We start from the raw sequence: 14,586 nt of genomic DNA on the forward strand, positions 1-14,586 counted from the left end.
ACAAAGGCTGTGCTTTACCAGTGAGCTGTATCAACCTTTCCTGCATTGCATGTGGGTTCTTTACCGCTGAGAAAAAATAATGCAAGGATGAAAAATTCAAGCTTCATAGAATAAGAATTTTAAATATATTTCAATATATGTTACTAAAATTAAATACAGTAACAAAATGTTATTAGAACAATAAATCATAGTGATTTTTTTTAGTATGCCTGGCAAAGGCAGTTTTAAGAGTCAGTTATATCAAACTATCTTGGAAAAATATTTCAATTTTGTTGATAGAATTCCACATCATAAGGAAAAAATGCTTCAAAACTATTTTACAGATCTTTGATATTATAGTTTATATAACTAACATTGAAATCCAATGAAAGCCCCAAATATAGACTTAAATCTTATTTATGACTAGAAGTAAAAAAAAAAAATCATAGGTAAAACGTAAACTAAAAGTATATTAAAAGATAAATACTCCATGATCCGAAAGGATACATTCCAGAAATGCAAAAGTGAAGTAATATTAGAAAGTCTAACCATATGATTCATCACATTTCTAGACTTTTAATTTTTAAATAGTGTTTTAAAATACAGTAAAAGACATCTAAAACATGAAAATACACTTCTATTTGGCTTTTTCTTTTAAGTTGCTCAGTCTTGTCCAACTCCGTGTGACCCCATGGACTGTTGCCTACCATGCTCCTCTGTCCATGAAATTCTCCAGGCAAGAATACTGAAGTGTGTTGCCTTCTCCAGGGGATCTTCCTGACCCAGAGACTGAACCCAGGTCTCCTGTATTGCAGACAGATTCTTTAAACTACAAATTTCTCAGAGTTGATATGTTGATTTCTGATGTTTCAAATGACACAGGACCAACCCAATGCAGAAATTATTTCTGAGTCACTCTGTATCCTGCCCTTGGCATCCCAGATTACTACCTCTTCTACACGGTGCACCCTTGATATTTATTCATGTGCATATAATTTTTAAAATAAGAATATTGTAGGTGAGGAATAATGTGAAAGGTAAGATAAAGATAATTTGGCAGCTTCTACTTTGTTTCCTTTGGAATAGCCAAAGGAAAGAAAAGAAAAGAATGATGAAAGAATGGGGGAAGATATCTCCTAAACTGACATAGGGCATTTCTTCTGACAGCCCATTAGTTGTAATTCAGTCATTTGACCGCATCCACCATCACTTCATGGCAAATAGATGGGGAAACAGTGGAAACAGTGTCAGACTTTATTTTTTGGGGCTCCAAAATCACTGCAGATGATTAGATTGCAGCCATGAAATTAAAAGACACTAACTCCTTGAAAGGAAGGTTATGACCAATCTAGATAGCATATTTAAAAGCAAAGATATCACTTTGCCAACAAAGGTCCATCTAGTCAAGACTATGGTTTTCCCAGTGGCCATGTATGGATGTGAGAGTTGGACTGTGAAGAAAGCTGAGCGCCAAAGAACTGATGCTTTTGAACTGTGGTGTTGGAGAAGACTCTTGAGAGCCCCTTGGACTGCAAGGAGATCCAACCAGTCCATCCTAAACGAGATCAGTCCTGGGTGTTCATTGGAAGGACTGATGCTGAAGCTGAAACTCCAATACTTTGGCCACCTCATGAGAAGAGTGGACTCAATGGAAAAGACTGTGATGCTGGGAGGGATTGAGGGCAGGAGGAGAAGCGGACGATAGAGGATGAGATGGCTGGATGGCATCACTGACTCGATGGACATGAATTTGGGTGAACTTCGGGGTTGGTGATGGACAGGGAGGCCTGCAGTGCTGTGATTCATGGGGTCGCAAAGAGTCGGACACGTCTGTGCAACTGAAATGAAATGAATGAATGAACAGGCAAGGAAAGATTTAGAAATTTATTTTATGTTTCAGTGTTTATCTGCTTAGCTAAAAGTTCTATTAAAATGAAATGAGGGAAAAATTAGGGTGAAGGCAAATTATCAACCTGCCTCACTGTCTCACTTTTATTTCCAGGACTTAAAATGTTGGGTCAACCTACTTACTCAGTGATCCATCCTGACCTATTTCATGATGTCTCATTTATTTCAGTTTGATGTGGTCTGGTATGTGGTTGTTTCTGTACTAGACCTCTTAAAGATTTATTATTACATTATTATTATTATTAAGCTTCTTGAATCTCATTCCTTCTTTGTTGAATCAGAATTTCTTAGGATGTGGCCTCATTTTACATTTTTAATGGTAAATAGCATGATTCTTGTGGGGGCTTACTTGGCACTTGTCCATATAATAACCACTGATCTAGACATCACATAGTTAGGCCCGGCTTGATGAAAAAAAAAAATCATCACAAATATATCATAATAGTAAAGAAAATAAAACCTCACATTGCCATCTTTACATCAGTAAATCATGTCTACTTTGGGTAAAAACATGTTTCCTAAGTTCCCTTATTTTGTTCTATCTCTATGGGCTTCTCAGTCTCCTACTTCCAAATCAAAACTTGAACACAGGAATTTATGCTTATGTGAATTACTTCTCCAAAGACATCACTTTCTAAGAGTTCTCTTTAGTTAGCTAGTGATTCAGGGTTGGCCTCTCTCCAAGTTATTGCAGGTACTGACTCAAACACGCAGAAACACTGACATCTGGGCTATCCTAGGGACCCTAAAACTCTATCAGAAATGATGCTTGCAATCATGTCAACATGGAGAATATTTTGAGGACTCTCCCCTCAAAGTCCAGTATATCATGGATGTAGATGTTTTAGGTTGTCAACTCTCAACACAAGGAAATGTCATTAGATGACTGTTCAACTGTTTAGTTTTAAGCGAGACTGAATGCTGTTTGAATAGACTTAATTCATCTCTTCCCAAAATTCAGGCAAAAAAAGAATGGTTTCTGGAAGATGGGCTAGATTTTCACTAGGATATTCACCATGAATAATTCAGTCTGAAGATAAATAAATGTACATGAAGAACAGATACCTTTTGCTATGCTAGTACCATAAACCCAAATAAAATTTAGTATATTTTTATGCGGTCTTTCATACTGAGCTGAATTCACATTGTTCTTCTCAAGTTCAAATGAGGAACAGCTCTAGCTCATGCAAAATTGGCATTAACTTTTACCAACCTACTGCACCTACTGAGCTATACTAAGTCCTTGATTGAGAAAGCTATAGGAATAAAGAAAAAAGTTTGAAAAAAACACGTTTTAACTAGGTCAAGGAATCTATTTTCTTCATTTTATTTATACCTCATTCTGGGGTTTATTTAAAACCCTCTGTGGTCCTCCTTTTATTATATGATTTTTCAGAAATAAAAAGCAGCAGGGCATCATCTTCAGACTTTATTTCTGTTTATTTAATTTTTTAAAAAAGATTTTCTTCAGTGAATTGCTTCTGGGCCCAAATACTTAGCTAAATAACAAACTATAAAAGCATAAATATTTTAAAAGAATAATACTAATGGCGATAATAAAGAAGATATCATTTTTATTTAAATTGCTAACCAAACTCATCACTGGTATTCTATTCTCTACCCAATACATTTTTTCTTCTCTACAGTTTTCTTGTATATCAGTTGCACGCTAAATAATATCTAGAGCCCTAGAAAAAGGGTGTACATAAATTATATGAGGAAATATACTGTATCTTTAAAATGTTGGTTTTGTACATTTTAAAACAGTGAGAAAATGATTTTGACTGTTTTAATGAGAAACACAAACTTGTATAAAGAAAATGTATTTATACATGTCATATGTGTACTTACATGTATTTTCATATATATACATATATAATGCTGCATATTCACACATCTATGTGTATTATATATATAATGTATATATATATATCCATATGTGTATTTTCATACATATAGCTTTGCATAATAAATACTAGAAAGCATGTAAAAATTGTAATGCTAATTTTGTTTGAAAGAAATAAATATTTCAAGTACTATTCTGCCATTCTGCCAGTTTAAACCTATATGCCTACACAGTTATTTTCTTCGATCTTCAACATTTCTAAAAAATATTATTTAGTCCCTCCCTGTGAGTATGGTAAGTAGAATAAGGTAAATTCTCAAAAGTTAGAACAAATGTGGTATGCTCTTCCACTTGGTTGCTGTAATTTAGAGAAATATTTAATTCTGCTATTGTCAAGAATTTGCATGTATAAATTTTGTGGCAATAAGAAATGACCTTTCCACGTTATAAGTTAACTTTTTAAGAAATATACTAGGATTAACTAAGGCCTAGATTGTTTTTCTAAGATTAAAAAAAGTATGTATTTCTGAAGATGCAAGCTGCATTAGTAAAAACTCATAACTCAACTATGTGACATTTGGTTTAAAAAAAGAAAGAGAAAAATATGTGGGATTCAATCAAGTTTGCATATGCTGCTGTCTAGATAGTGTGGAAGCTCAAATGCCAAATATAGATTAGAAGATATAAATGGGATTTTTTTTTCTCCTGACAACAAAATACTTCTGATACATGATATTTAAGGGGGAAATATATACAAATCCTCTGGAACTTCTAGAAGTCCAGGGATTGAAAGTATTTTCTTTTGAAGAAATATATTTGACAGGTTACAGTGAATGACTTCCCCAAATAACCAAGGAATTAGGTTAGTTTATATACTCCAGAATTAATTTTAGCAGCACTATTAGAAAATGGGGGGGGGGCATTGTTATTTGTAAATTTGGTAATATTAGATTACACAAAGACAAAAAAAAACTGGGAGACTTCTCAGTACTTTTAATATAATAAATAACAGCTCACATTATTGAGTGCCTGCTCTGAATTAGGTCACTATGACAATCTACGTATGATCATGAAAAGAGTCTTTTGAGGTAAGTATTATTATCATCACTCGTATTTTAGAGCTGAAGACCTTTAGGCTTATATCAAATAATTTGGGTGGATTTACATGGACAGCAACTGCTGAAGAAGCTGTCTGAACCAAATCAGACCAAAGCGAAAGTCTGGATTCTGAGCTATCGTAAAATATGCAACACGTTTCCTCATCAGCCGATGTCCACTGATGGTCTCCAGTAACAGAACAGCGCCCTGTGTTTGGGGGGACTTCCCTGATGGCTCAGGCACAGTGTACTGTGTTTCTCAAACGTATGGGGTCTCAGACCTTATACTTTGGTCCAAATGATCTGTGTCCTTCTGGGTTAAACAATCCATTTTGTAAATATTCAAGTTTTATGCCTTAGCTACAATGTCTCAGTACATTATTAAAACGTCTTTGTTTTAAATAGTTCTTTTGTTGTTTTTTTTTTTTAATCAGAGAAGGGTGTTGCATGGAAGAAAGAAAATCTGAAGGTAGGGCATGGGAAAACCAGATAGTATTGTGTTTCATTCCATTTGGGTCAGTGCCCCTGTGGGTATTGCTCCCTACGCATTTTCACCCTACATTCTGCCCCAGGAGGTTGTACCCTGGAATTGCATCCCCTGGGCCACAACATTCCCGGTTCCGGTTGAGTTTGGCCAAAGGGAGCAAATGAGAGGGCAGGTGGGGAGAGAAATTCGAGCATTTCTTTGCTGGCTTACTTCCATGGTGTGCCATGGCGCACCAGAGACTGTGCGCCTTTACTGTTAGCCGGGTTGGTTTTTCTGCACTACAGTCCTGAATAAGGTGAGCCCATTCTTTCGGCTTCTTTGGCCTTCTGCATATTAGCAGATAATGTCAATAGGTAGCAGGAGATTTCCTGCGGCTGCTGGCCCTGGACAGCTGCCCTCTGATAGTTCCCATTAATCATTCAGACAGACTTTGTTGGCTCCCATTAATCCTGTCCAAGCCTTTTTCGAAAGTGTTTTGTGTTTATATTCAATGTCTCTCACTCTCGGGAATATTGGTTGATCCCATATGGCCTGTTTCCGTTTACTTAATGGGAACCACCTCATTCTCTTTTATAATCCCTAGTTTCTGAAGGTGGATACTTTTCACAGCCAGAGTTCGATCTAGTCATTTGTGGTTTTTCTGAAGTAAAACAATAGATTCAATGGAGGATGCTTTTACCTAATTTCGGAAAACTATTTTTAGAGGTCAAAAGTTAACTTATCCCAGGAAAAAGTATGTTTGGACCTAAACGAATTAGGTATTATCCAGAAGAGTCAATGGGTACCGACACCAGTGGCCTTATTTGATTGGCTGACATGGCAAAAAAATAAAGGAAAAAAAAAAAGCACGTTATGCTTTTACTTGTCTCTTTTGATGTCTGGTATTAATTGTATTTTCAAATTCCTGAACTCTGTCTATGTTTATCTCTAGAGTATGTTTCTCTTCAGGTTTTTTTTTCCAGACTTATTAAGATATAACATTTAACATTGTGCAAGTTTAAGATGATGATTTGATACTTATGTATATTGCAAAATGATCAGCACAGTCGGGTTAGCTAACACCAGCATAACTTCACATAATTACCATTTTCTTTTCATTTTGGTGAGCAAATTCATGATCTGTTATCCTAGTAAGTTTCAAGTCTATAGGACAGTGTTGTTAACCATAGTTACTCTGTTGTACATTAGATCCTCAGAACATGCTCATCATTTAACTGCTTGTTGTTGTTCAGTCACTAAGTTGTATCTGACTGCTTGTGACCCCATGGACATAGCACACCAGGCTTCCCTGTCCTCCACTATCTCCTCACTATTTGAGCATCAGTTTGCTCAAATTCATGTCCATTGAGTTGATACTGCTATCACACCATCTCATCCTCTTCCACGCCCTACTCCTATTGCTTTTGATCTTTTAAATATCAGGGTCTTTTCCAATGAGTAACTGGTAACCTATATCGTTTGATTGACATGTCTTCAGTTCCCTGACCCACAGTCCTTGATAACCACCATTTTACTTGTCTCTATGAGTTTGGCTTTTTTAGATCCCAGATATAAATGATATTACACAAAATTTGTCTTCTATATTATGTTTTAAAATGCGTTTCAGAAATTGTTTAAAGACAAGCAAGAAGTTGTTGCTCATGGTGTTGGATTAATGGTACTTCCTTGACTCATTTTATTCCATGCAATGTTGAAGGATAAAAGAAATATAGAAAAAATTGCTTATTAGGCAAGTGTCCACTCTATTCAAATTATCCACAACTAATTTACATTTGTGTAGCTGGCTCAGCTTTAAAGAATCCACCTGCAATGTAGGAGATTTAGGAGATGCAGTTTTGATCCCTAGGTCAGGAAGATCCCCTGGAGGTGGGCATGGTAACCCACTCCAGTGTTCTTGGAGAATCCCATGGACTGAGGAGCCCGACAGTCTACAGTCCATAGGGTCACAAAGAGCCCAAGAGACAGAAGCAATTGAGCACATTTGCAGCTGGATTACAATAGATTCATCTATTTAAAGTGAAATGTTGTGTAGAAAAATCATGAGTTAATATTGAAAAGGTTTAAGACCAACATATAGCAAGTTATGAGTCCAGTTTAAGGAGCTGAATTTCTTTTTCCAAGAGAAAATACTTTTGGTTTTTTTTCTCTACTTGGAATTATCGAGATGCAGTTTTCAAGATGCAGGTGGTTAAAAAAGAAGCAATTGGATGCATGAATAAAAGTTAGAAGAATGGACAAGATTGGGCTATATAAAAAGGAAGTGATGTTAGTTGAACCTGGGAAAATATAATCTGTAAATTGATGAAAAACTATAATAGCATACCATTCTGATAGAAAGTTTACACTAATGCCTTCTTTAATGTTTTTTCAAGGAATTTGAAAATTTACATTTCTCTTGTGGCACTTAAAGTATTAAGTGTTCTATTTTTGTGTAAATAATTATTTTCTAAGAAAGTAACCACCCCATGAAGCAAGACTACATCTAAATCATCTTTATATCTTGTAAATGTAACAACTGACTTATAAAAGTTTCTAAAAATGCGATAGGCATACATAATTTTAGAAATGGAATTAGGAGTTTCTAATCCCTTCATACTGAGATTGAAAAATTGAGCCTCAGAGAATGTTAATGTCTTATTCAAGGTCACAGAACAACAATAGTTACCAAACTGGAATTTGATATCAAGTTTTCTAATTCCTGGACTTCCCTGGTGGCTCAGATGGTAAAGCGTCTGTCTACAACGCAGGAGACCTGGGTTAGATCCCTGGGTCGGGAAGATTCCCTGGAGAAAGAAATAGCAACCCACTCCAATACTCTTGCCTAGAAAATCCCATGGACAGAGGAGCCTGGTGCAGGCTATTGTCCATGGGGTCGCAAAGAGTTGGACATGACTGAGGGACTTCATTTTCACTTTCACTTTTACTTTTCTAATTCCTAGGAGAAATCAATTTCAGTTATAGCATGCTGGATTATTAACTGAGAGAAATAAATTAATAAGTAAAATAAAAATAGTGTAAAACTATAAATTATAAAACATTTTCTAAAGTCTGGATATTTGACTAAAACAAATAGACTTATAACTAATCATAGCATTAAAGTAACTTCAAATATTTCAGCTATGGGCGATCTCAATTCATATTAATGCAAATATAGTCAAAATAATATTTTTAAATATAGTCATATTAATGCAAATATAGGTAAAAAACTTACTATATAGCAAAAAAATAATTCTACAGTTAAAGATGGAAAAATATGCAAGTTGAAATTCCAGCAGACAAAATTATCTGGGAAAAAATACCATTGTTGATTTCACATTTATCCATTCATTTTTTTAAATGGCATATAATATAGACCATTTTGAGGGAAATAGAAAATACATCTATATTAGGTGCCTTTCTAGGATATTAATCATTTTTTAAAAAGGTTTTCTTAGCATTTATCCATTTAGTGTACCTAATTCTATAACATCATTTGACTATCAAGTTGTATTTCATCATTTTAAAAGCTCCTTCAAACATAGTAATTAGTGCCAAGAATGTTTAATGTTTGCTTTAATGTTCATTTTTAATGCCACATTTTATAATAAAAATGTAAGTGATATAAATCAACAAATGCATTTGTGAGGTCACAATTATTACATTTGACATATTTATGAGGAATGCTACAGAGATATAGTGCCACTAATCCAAATGCCATATTTTAAAGTTCAAGAACATTAAATGATTCCTGTAACCCCCTAAGGGTATATATATTTAAAATGGTCAAGTTAGGTGGAAATGTTAATCTCATGAAGTTACAGACAAAAGATTTGAACGTATGTTCCAAAGCTTTTTTATTAAGATATACTCACAAAGTGGATATTTTACCACAGTGTAATTTTACATGCCAGCTATGCATGCATACATTTTAATCACAAAGCAATTTTGAAGACTATATTTTAACACAACTTTGAATAGAAAATAAGAATTATTACTAGGCATAGTAAAATCAACCTGCTATTTCTCAAAAGAGAAGACAGGAGGTTGCCAATTGCTGTCCCAACTCATTCTCCATAAGAAATTGCTTGCCTCCCTTTTCATTCTTCTTCTCTTGAAGGCCAGAACTTGGGAAAGAGATAGGACCTTAGAGAACAAAAGAGCAGCAAGAGAGAAGGAGCCTGGATGACTGGATGATCATGTAGAATCCAGCTGCCTGCCCACCCACACTGGACCACTTACCTTGCTTTGAACTGTGACTTAAGGAAAAGGTCACCTTCTAACTTATTTGAGATGTTATACATTGTGATTTTCTTAAGTAATACAAACAACATACAAAATTGAAAGTGTCAGGAAGTTTGACAAACTGAGTATGGGATAACTGACATCACAAAAAGACATAAAATATATCTGTTTCCTTGTGAGCAGGTAATAGATCATAAATATCTAGACCACATTTATGAAAAACCAGTAGTATGTTTCAAGTTGATCAGCAGGCATTTGGTCCCATCCAAAATGTCCTTGAGACGTTTAGTCCACACCAAAAGGTCCTTGAGATTTAGTCCTGTCTGAAACCATTTGGCATAGACCAAATATACTTATGAACATGGGAGATTGCGCCAAATCTCAAGGAACTTTTGGTGTGGACCAAAGTTTTACAGACCAAATATCTCATGGATGCTTTGGAGAAGACCAAAATGTCCTGAAAAGTTCGAATCAGGTCATCAAATTTAAGACTTCTTCGGACTTGCCTGGTAGACAAGTGCTAAGACTCCCACTACAGGGGACCTGGGTTCTATCAGACAGCTAGGTCCCACATGCCACAACTAAAGTGTTTGCAGCCAAATCTAAAGATCTCACATGCTGCAACTAAAAACATCCAGCATGGAACATCCCATGTGCCTCAACTAAGGCCCAGTGCAGTGAAATAAGTAAATTAATTACCTTAAAAAAAGAAGAAGAAAATACGTCTTAAGACTACTTCTTCACAAGTAAGAAGGCTCAAGTTGAATATATTTAAACTGAGCAAAAACAAAAATTTTATTCTTATGATGATGGATTTCACTGCTGCAAAATTCAAGGCAGATCTGTCAGCGAGTACCATTAAAAGCTACCTAATAGCAATGTAAGTGACTAAGTGAAATTCATTATTTCTTCCTTAAACTATACTCACAAGAGATAGGGGGAGAAAAGGTCAAACTTTCATAATGAGCATAGTCACAGCAAACTTTTTAGATGTGAATCATTTGCAAGTCCCTAAACTTGTTTTATTTTAATGTGACAGGCAAAAATATGCACCATAAAAGTGTAATAATGTATTCATTAGTCTTTTTTATTAGTTTGAGCATATATTTTGAGGAAGTAGACATACTCTTATTGCCTATAAACTGAGATGCACTCCTTTTTAAAGTCATTCATTTGCAGAAAATTTATTATAATAAAATTAGAAAAGCATGAAAACAATTCAACATGTGCTCCCACATAGCTAACAAGTTCTAACTAATCCATTTAGTTAAACAATTAGTTTCAGTTTGTAAAATACGTAGTGGTTAAGCAATTTTTTGCCAATGTGTCATTTCAGACGTGTAAAGATGCATTAATAGTGTCATAAAACATGCATAACTAACATCTCCATGGAATGCTTTATGCTCTTCTAATTTGCATAAGGTATAAACAGAATGTGTAAGGAGAATGAATATAATAAATGTTAGCTCTTGAGGACTGAGGTCACTTAAAGCATAGCAAATAAAAAGTGGTTTGTCTCATATCCAAGTTTCAACTTTCCTCACGGGTTATTAATTATATTGTAAGCCATTAAAAAATAAAATTAGGATGCTAAGGAATGCATAGTCATAAAGTAGAAAGCTAAGTAAGTTAGGATAATGTGTGTTTTCTGTTAATATATGAATATTTTTGAAGGGTTGCTTGTGTGTACTTGCTCAGTGATGTCTGACTCTTTGCAACCCTGTAGACTGTAGCCACCAGGCTCCTCTGTCCATGGGATTTTCCAGGCAAAAATACTGGAGTTGGTTGCATTTCTTCCTTGAGGGGATCTTCCAAACTTAGGGATCAAGCCTGAGTTTTCTGCACTGCAGGAGGATTCTTTATTGCTTGGCCATTGGGAAGGCCCTTTTGAATGTTTATTATAGAATATTACATAGGACAATATGTATATGTAAGGTACATAAAACTGGATTAAATTGCTTAAACAGTGATATGATATCCTTAAGCTAGGGCAGCCCAGAGGTGTCATTATTAGAACGTTTCTGCTCAGTAAAAGCTCTAGTTTCACCTTTGGCAGGGGCTATCGTTTTATTTTCGCTACCAAAAAATTAGCACAACAAAACAGCTCCACTCAGCAGCTTAACAGACACTAAAATGTGGGTAAGAGAAAAAAGGAAAGCTGTCGATCAAAAACATAGGAGCTATAAGTGATTTCCAAGTTTTAAGTGTTTAGAAGTAGGCTATTGAGACCATTTAGATAATTTCCTTGGGAATTTTTGTATGAAAACTTAGTATTTATAGTAGACATTGAGCAACTGCAAAAGAGATATAAAAATTGCTGTGAGTGCCTTAATAAGGGTGTCTGCTCCTCTTTGGGATGTTAGATGTTCAGGAAAATCTTTTATCTAGACTGTGACCCAGAGCTGGCTGCTTTTATGGCTGTGCACACAGTGTTTTGATAAACAAAAGAAATATGGTTCAAATGAAAGGGAGACCAAAAAGCAGAAACTGGTTTCTAAGCAATGGCACAAAAATCACAGACTTCTTATCTTTGGAGGATTGAGAGGAGAAAGAGTTTGGGAGTGCCCCCTAAGACGCTGACCCATAAAAGCAAGCAGAGTTGTATCAGCCATTTACAAGTCATTGCCCAGGTGGAGATTTCATGGTGTCTAGTCAGTTCAGACAGAAAAGGCAAAGAAGAGTTCTTGCTTCATGGGATAACAATGGAGTGGGATACAAGAAAATTAGCAAAACTTGCACTATGAAAAAAATAAGAATTCAAGAGGAATCAAATCATACCAAAATTATGAATATCCTAAATGTCTTAGCTAGCGAACCTTTAAAAATGATCTCTAGAAAGAAAAGAACATCATGAAAGGTTCTAGTCACGGAATGAAAGGACCTAGAATCTAGAAAATGCAAACCAGATAAGCAGTATCTTCTGTGCAGTGCTTCTTTCTGAAAGTGTGGTTCTCAGGAGGACCACCAGCATAAGTTTTGCTGGAAACCCATTAGAAATGAAAATCTCAGCAGAACTCAGAACCTGCCAAGTAACTGGGAGTGGGCTCCCATAATCTGCATTTTAATGAGCCTTACAGGTGATTCTAATGTACGCAAAGTTTAAGGACCATTGGTCTATGGAATACTGCCTTAATCTTTCTGGGCTGGTAACAAAATGTACAAAGTATTTCCTTTCAGTGCTCTGTTTCAAAGCTTTCTGTTCTCATGAAAATGCAATTCTCATCTAATAAAATAAAAAATTATTCAGATTGAAATGAAATGCACATAATATGATTCCTAGTAATTTCCAAGAAACATTGAAAGTCTTTAATAAACCTAGGAACCCTCATTATGAGATTATTGACATTGTTGCCTCATGATGATTCAGAGAGAGACTGCCCAGTTTAAGACTTAATTAACAAACACCATGGACCTTAATCTACTAAAGCTGATCTAGCACTGATCCTGCTGAAAAACCAGGCTGCCAGTCACAGGGACCAAAACTGAGTCCCTGTTATGATGGAACCATACTTACAAAGAGCAACCAGTCACTTGGTAGCCAGTTGGCAGGTGATATTCCAGGAGGGTGGCACACTTTGCAAGGATCTGCTTCTGTTCTTCAGAATGGAGGATGGGCAGTTGATCATAGACCTCTGTATGGCATTGTCTCCCAATCAGAAAAATTCGTGAGTCTACTAACCAACGGGTAAATGTAAAAGTAGTCACATGTAGAGTCTATACACAGCACCCCTGGGGGAATTAGTGCTTCCCATTCATACAATGCTTGGATCCTGTTACTGAATAGGACAGAGAGACACAGCAAAAATCCCATTTATTAAAAGCTATAGCTGTTACCTGGGTGCTTTAAGCTCCTTATGTTCAGGGAACAGTAGGCAAGAATGGAGTTGCTATCTTGCCAGGGATAAGGGATCCTGAGAGTTGAGGGAAGAATGCACCTGATATAGGCAGGAAGCGAAAAAAAGATAGAACCAAGTGACTTGCTTGGTGCTGCTTTGAAACCCTTGTCTAGTTGTGACTGTATATCAGGTACAATAACCATAATCTTAGGAAGATATGGTGATCAGGGTTGAGATTCCTTATGAGATTCCCTATTCCTATCTCTCCATAGGTGGGATCATGAGGTGTTAATAAAATTTAAAAAGAAGACATAAAACATTAAGGAAATGTAAAAAGACATGAGACATAAGACAAAAGAAAAGGAAATAACCAAGAAGACACAAATAAAATTGGAAAGAAATCTAAGACAATATTTCATAAGTAATGAAAGCATCTAACAAATTGATAAATTCCTAGATAAAAGTGATTCAAGAAGAAACAGAAAATAAGAATCTATCGAAAACAGTTACAAAAATAGAAATACTAAACAATGAAAAACTGAAGATTTAATTCAACACATATGTTCTATGAAACATTCACAGAAATGTCAGTATTTAACTTATGTGTATATTATTCTGAGATATAGAAAAAGAGAGAAATTGTCATTCATTTAATGAAGCATTCAAATCAAAGATGGTATGACAAAATTTCAACCAGTTTCACTTATGGCAAAGATGTTGTCCATTAATAAAATATGAGCAAATTAAATTCAGCAATGTATTTTTAATTGGGATTTTAAATGTTTGTTTAATAGCTGGAATGGGAGGATATTTTACTGTAGTAAAACATTAATGTAATTTATAATGTTAATCAATTAAAAGAGAAATATAAACATAAAAATAAATCAGATGTGATAATAAAGAACATTATAAAATCAAATACACATTTGTATCATTTTAAACTCAGAAAACTTAAGAATATGAGAACATTTTTAAATTTGAAAATAGGGATATATCAAACACATATGTCAAAAAATTCTGTGAAACTTAATAAATAAAAAAAGAATTATAATCATCATCATTACTCTATAATTTTATGAAAACTTAAGGCAGTGTAAATAAGATAAAACAAAAAGATTTGGGACAAAGAAATAAAAAATATAAATATATAATTGTTATATTTGTCTACACAGAAATTAAAGAGACTCTATAAACCATTAACAGTAAGTAAAC

This window comes from Ovis aries, chromosome 16, assembly GCF_016772045.2.
Source record: "Ovis aries strain OAR_USU_Benz2616 breed Rambouillet chromosome 16, ARS-UI_Ramb_v3.0, whole genome shotgun sequence".
Classification (NCBI taxonomy): domain Eukaryota; kingdom Metazoa; phylum Chordata; class Mammalia; order Artiodactyla; family Bovidae; genus Ovis; species Ovis aries.